This window comes from Vulpes vulpes, chromosome 2 (assembly GCF_048418805.1).
Source record: "Vulpes vulpes isolate BD-2025 chromosome 2, VulVul3, whole genome shotgun sequence".
Classification (NCBI taxonomy): Eukaryota; Metazoa; Chordata; class Mammalia; order Carnivora; family Canidae; genus Vulpes; species Vulpes vulpes.
Genome location: NC_132781.1, coordinates 60,063,445 through 60,070,357, shown reverse-complemented (window position 1 = coordinate 60,070,357; position 6,913 = coordinate 60,063,445). Strand labels below are relative to the sequence as shown.

The following is a 6,913-nucleotide window of genomic DNA, read 5'->3' as shown; positions in this document are numbered from 1 at the left end:
AAGAATCTGATCATAGAAGCAGGAATAGTGAATCTCTCTGAGCCAGCCTCACAGAGCAGTGAGTTTCAGGATCTCACAGAACTGGCGTCCAACCCGAAGAAGAACTTTGGTGAGGCTCACCAATCCAATCAGTTGAGCTTTTCCCTCTATCTCAGTTTTATGCCCTGAGAGTAATCACTCTGGGTTATGCCTGCTGTGGTGGACACATGTGGGCATGTGTTCTGAGGTGTCCAGTCATTTGGGGGAGTCAAGACATGAGGTACACAAATGTGGTATTTCCATCAACTGTCACCAGCTGTCTTGAATCATCTAAATCTAAACCCTCTCCTATACCTGAAAAAAGTCTGTTTCTCCTATGTCTGCTTCTCACGATATTAATTCTTGTTCCCAACCACTGCATCAATGATGTTTTGGGTCTTCCAGGCCAACTCTGGATCACCGGATCTGAGCAATTCCTTCTGTTGAGAAAGCTCTTAGAAAAGAAGGAAGACAAATGGGCAATGACCCAAGACTTTCAGAACAAGCAAATGATGATAAATAGTTGTCAGCTTCCACCCAAGATACTGGGCCAAGATTCTCATCTAATCATTTTCCGTTTTCTATTCCCTCCATTAAAATAATTCTTCTCATTTTCCACAGACCGTTTGTGGCCCTTCAGTCAGAATGACCCCTTTCCCCCCTTTTCTTCTTATTATACTTGTTATACTAATTATAATTATTGTTAGGTTGGGACATAACAAAAAAGTTGCCATGACTCTGTCTTTCTGACTACTGGATATGCCATCCATCACTGAAGCTCATGGTAAATCCCTCTGGGAAATGTGGATTTCATTCAATGAAATGAATCACTCCCAAGACTGGAATTTCTAACTTACGTATGAGTTCCCACTGAAGATCACTTTTGTTTATTCAGGCACAGTACTTGGAGGAATTGCTATTTATGCCAAAGATTAGAAAACTCCTCTGATGGGTGTAAATTGAACAAACCAGAAAGCCAGAAATACAGCGACCTCTAATTTTGGCAAATGTTACTGATGATACAATGTATGTCCTAAATGAAATATGGATCAGTCACTATTGGCATGAATAGTGATGGACGGTCACATTGCACTAGATTTCTTGTTGCCCTAAATTTCTTCTTGTAGGGGCAACTGTGTCATTGTTAACACCTTCTGTGCCTGGACCAATAAAGTCAAGTGGGTAGGAAAAAAAAATCTGACTCTTGAATTTCTTCCTTATACTGTGTTGGGAATTGTTTTCCAAATTCTTACAAATATTGGGTCTAATTCTATCTTCCAAAGCCACTCAGAATAAACCTCATTACAGAGAAATGATCTTCTCATCTTAGAAAACAGACCAATGGATGGTGATGATGTCAGAAATACAGATGCTTCCAGGGTGAATGACACCAAAATGACACTTAGCAAGAGGGGAGAGACCAAAAGCTATGAGAGGGCAAAGGGAAGAATGCCAGGGAAGACACACTGAAGTAGCCCAGGTCATCTGGAGTGCTGTATCTAAGTCACTAAGTCAACCAGCTCCTGAGGGCCAACTCTTGATTCTACAATGTGTTCAGGACCCAGAACACTGGGCTGAGAAAGAGATTCCAAAAATGGAGGAGACATCATCTATTCCCTGTCTGATGTGAAAAATAGTCTCTGCTGTTGGGGAGGTCCTAATCTTATGGGGAAGACAACAGGCACATGCACCTGCGCGCACGCACGCACACACACACACACACACACACACACACACACAACCACTTTACGTAATTTCAGGGACATTGAAATTGCTGCAAATTGAATAACTGATTGAAGATGTTTCTTTTAAAAAAGTTTGTATTTAAATTCCTGTTAACATACAGTGTAATGTTAGTTTCAGGTGTACAACATAGTGATTCAACATTTCCATATGACACCTGGTGCTCCTCACAAGTGTCCTCCTTAATCCCAATCACCTATTTCCACCCATCCCTACCATCACATCCCTCCCCTCTAGTGACCATCAGTTTGTTATCCATAGTTAAGAGTCTGTTTCTTGGTTTGCCTCTCTCTCTCTTTTTCCTCTTTGCTTAGATTCCATATATGAGTATATGGTATTTGTCTTTCTATGATTTATTTTGCTTAGCATAGCACTCTCTGTAAGCTTCATCTACATCATTGCAAATGGCAAGATCTCATTCTTTTTGATGATTAATATTCCATGGTATATATGTACTGTATCTAATTGAAGATGTTTCTTAATTACATAAAGATACTGGGAACTCAGAGTTTTTAACAGGGAAAATTTGACCACGAAAAACTAATGAGAAGTTTTCAGCTACACTTGGAAGGAGTGAGTGGGAAGGGGGAATGGGAGTAGGGAATGAGAAATGGGTGCAAAGACCCTGGGTCAGTAAGGGGACCTTAATGAGGTGGCTTTGATTGGTGGGTATATATATGTAAGATATATTATTATTATTATTATTATTATTATTATTATTATTTTAAAATATTTTATGTATTTATTCATGAGAGACACACAGAGGGAGGCAGAGACACGGGCAGAGGGAGAAGCAGGCTCCCTGCAGGGAGTCCAATGTGGGACTCGATCCCGGGACTCTGGGATCATGCCCTGAGCCAAAGGCAGACGCTCAACCACTGAGCCACCTAGGAGTAACAAAATATATTATTATTATTATTGGAAGATAAATGTAAGATATTATATATAATACTGGGCATAATATTCTAGTATGGTCACTTATACAACTTCCCATGAACACTCAGCTTAGGCATATTAACTTCTAGTAGTTCAGTATGCATGCCAGCAATCAGCAGAAATGAGAGCTCAACAGAGAAGACTTGTTTCTTTTTTTTTACATTTTTTAAAATTTAAATTCAATTTGCCAACTATAGTGAACACCAAGTGCTCATCCCATCAAATGCCCTCCTCATTGCCCATCACCCATTTACCCCATCTCCCTAGAAGACTCATTTTTGAGTGTGCTCACGGAGGTGCTGTCTGGGACTGAAAGCTTCCCATCAGCTTTCTCATGCCCCACTTCATGTCTTTGTTCCTCAGGCTGTAGATTAAAGGGTTCAGCATGGAGGACAGAACTGTGTAGATGACTGTCACCACTCTGTCCTTGATTGTATAGCTGGACAGAGGTCAGAAATAAACATAAATAATACTTCCATAAAAGAGAGTCACCATGATGAGGTGGGAGCCATAGGTAGAGAAAGCTTTATGCTTCCCAGCAGCTGAGGGGATCTTAAGAATAGCAATGAGGACCCAGAAGTAAGAGATGATAACACATATAAAGGGGGTCATCAGTGTTATCAATCCTTCTGTGTTAATTACAACTTCATTGACAAATGTGGAAGAGCAGGAAAATTTCAGTAGAGGGTTGATGTTGCAGAGGAAGTGGGGGTATAACATTGGAGTCACAGAAAGTGAGGCATTTATCAGAAGAACAAGTAAGAAGGAATGGAGGTCAGGGATGGAGCAGGAGAAGGCAAGCAGCAGGACACAGTGGCAGTGGCTCATGGTGGTGACATAATGGAAGGGGTCACAGATAGCCACAAAGCGATCAATGGCCATGGTCGCTAAGAAAATTTTTCTGTGTTGGCAAAAGCCAAGAAGAGATACATTTGGGTCATACACTCAGCATAGGAGATGGGCTTCTTTTTCTGATAGGAAGTTCACCAGCATCTTGGGAATGATGGTTGTGGTGTAGCAAATGTCAATGAAGGATAAGATGCTGAGGAAAAAAAATACATAGGTGTCTGGAGCTGAGTGTCAGAGCAGATGGTTAGGATGATGAGCAGGTTTCCTCCCAGAGTGACCATGTACATGATGAAGAACAGGGCAAAGAATGGCTTCTGGTCCTCAGGAGAGAAGGAGAGTCCGAGGAGGAACTTGGAGACACTGCTGGTTTGGTTGACCTTCTCCATAATCCTGCATGTGCCAATGAATATGGAAAATCCTAGAGTTTTCAATTCAACAAGTTTCTATTTATTCCTATCTTTCCTAGGATTCCTATAAGTGGCCTGTGATTCTGTCTTCCCTTGCACAGTCCACAAAAAGTTGAACAATACAAAAGTATTGTTAAAAATGCAGGGACATCAGAGAGAGGATTTTCTTTCAGAAAGAATCCCAGGTGGACCTCAGTGATGCATATTTCTCTAGCTTCCCATAAACACTTATTCAGATATGTCAGGTTGAGGCTAATCTCTCTACTACCCTTGCAAACAAAACAAAGCAAATAGACAAAAAACCAAACACCTAAGTGAATCGGGTAAGAAGATAAATGCCAACTAGGTGCACAGTGTTTATAGTCACCCTTTCAGAGCCAATATTTCATTAAAAGCTAGCAGAAAACCTCTATTACATATGAACCTATTTATTCAAACATTCTTAGACATTGGGGATTTGTGTCTTCACAGTTATCAAACACTGTTGCATTACATGCTCACTGGAAAGCCAATACTGAGATTACGAAGATGATTCATTCTCAATTCCTGTTCTTAGGGTTGTTAGAGTCTAGTGGGGAAGAAATTTTTAAACAAATAAGCACAATGAAATGCTACAGATATAGTGAGAGATGCACTGGAAAGAAAAGAGCTTAGTGTGGTGTCTTTGCTAAGATAGCACACATTTTAAAATCAGCTCCTTCGTTTTCTGGCTGTGTGGTCTTGAACTGATTACCTACTATCTTTGATTCTTGGTGTTCTCGTCTATAATATGGGGACAGCAAATACCTTCTCACTCTACCCCAACTTTTCCTCCTTTATCACTTGCTTTATTTCTTCCTTTACTTCCTACTCAAATCCTCTTCTCTGTCTGGTTTCCGGGATGTTCTTGAAAGCAGTTAGTTATTCTTTATTTCTTTGCAAAATAGCGAAGGCTTTAGCCTTTTTATTGTTTGACTACCCTTTGTTTTGAGACTTTGAGAGAGACCCATTTTATGTGTGCTTTCAGGATTTGGAAATGAATATGCAATTAAGATAAATAATAACAGTTATGCCTAAAACATATTGAGTCCTTATTATGTATCAGGCACTGAGCTAAATACTTCATGTATTTATATTTATATATATTATTCATGTATTTATTCATAACTACTCAAAACAGCTCTGATCTGGCTCTGGACAGTATTCCCCTTTAAAAGATTAGAAAATTGAGGTGAAAAGTGTTGAGTACTTTTCTCAAGGTCTTGTAGGCCACAAGAGCCAGAGCCTAGATCTCAGCTAGGATGGTCTGAAACACTACAGTATCTCCTCATGCTTTAGCAAAGCTTCAACAAGTTTATTGGTTAAGAAACAAATGTGCAGGAGTGTAATTTTTCACTGTGGAAATCTTTGACCTTAACATCCTTATTCCAGTAACTGACAGGCTATTTATTTATTTATTTATTTGTTTATTTATTTATAAATTTATTTTTTATTGGTGTTCAATTTGCCAACATATAGAATAACACCCAGTGCTCATCCCATCAAGTGTCCCCCTCAGTGCCTGTCACCCAGTCACCCCCACCCGCCGCCCACCTCCCCTTCCACCACCCCTAGTTCGTTTCCCAGAGTTAGGAGTCTCTCATGTTCTGTCTCTCTTTCTGATATTTCCCACTCATTTTTCCTCCTTTCCCCTTTATTCCCTTTTACTATTTTTTATATTCCCCAAATGAATGATACCATATAATGTTTGACTGACAGACTTTCAAAATCAATATTGCATGGAGTCCTTTACTGTAATTGCTAGAGACAGAACCTCTCTCAAGCCCCGTGTTGACTGGGGCTGTGTAATTGGAGCTGTGGCAGGGTACAGCAAAATACTCGGGATGTAGAGACAGAAGCTGTGGGTTTAAGTCCTGGCTCTGCTACTCACAACAAATCTTTGGCAAAGTCCCTTCCCTCCTCTGTTTCACTTTCCTCATACGTAAGACAAAAAAAAAAGCTTGCTCTCAAGAGAAGAGTGAGGAACATGTATGCGGAAGCAGTTTGTAAGCTATGAGCACAATATCCGTCATGGGGATAACTGGGAAATGTCTGATAAAGAAGCTGGTGGCCAGGAAGGAGAGGCTGGACCAAATGCAGAGGGTAAGGGACAGACCTCTGGCTGTGAGAGCAGAGGGGCCTGGGACAAGAAGCATGCAGGGGGCTAGTGTTGCCAGAATCAGAATCATTTTTCCATCTTCTGTCTCGTGTCTATCAGCATGGACTTTGTTTCTCCAGGGATCTATCTGTTTTTATTGCCTAAATATCTCTCGAATATTGTAGGCCTTTTCATCTCCCCACTGGCACTCTGGTGAAAGCCATCATTCCCGCCTAACATAAGTATGTTATGTTATTATGTATTGCATATGTATTGGAGTATTGTCCTCATGACATATTTGGCTCCCACAGCCTCTCTTGACATTCTCTGAGAATGTCACCACCATTCCATTCTCTGCAATGAAACCACAACATTCTTTTTTTTTTTAATTAATTTTTATTGGTGTTCAATTTACCAACATACAGAAAAACACCCAGTGCTCATCACGTCAAGCGTCCACCTCAGTGCCCGTCACCCATTCCCCTCAAACACCCGCCCTCCTCCCCTTCCACCACACAACATTCTTTTAACAATAAAAAAATGTGATCATCTTACTCTTTAGGTTAAAGTCTGGTTTAGTGTCCTAAGGCTGCTATAACAAAGTAACACAAACTGGGTGGCTTAAAACAATAGAAATGTATTTTCTCTCAGTTCTAGAAGCTACAAGTCCACCATCAAGGAGTTGGCAGGCTTAGTTCCTTCTGGGGGCTGTGAGGGGTCTGGTCCATGCCTCTCTTCTTGACTTGTAGGTGCTGGTCTTCTCTCTTCTTTTCTTCACATTGTCTTCCCTCATATAAGTGTGTTTCTGTGTCCAAACTCCGTCTTTTCATGACGATGTCAGTCA

General features: G+C 40.6%; 1 pseudogene; it reads right to left on the bottom strand.

Moving 5' to 3' along the window:
* Nucleotides 1-2,985: 2,985 nt before the first annotated feature.
* On the bottom strand, nucleotides 2,986-3,932 carry LOC112927810 (olfactory receptor 1L1-like; annotated as a pseudogene).
* Between the last annotated feature and the right edge of the window lie 2,981 nt (nucleotides 3,933-6,913).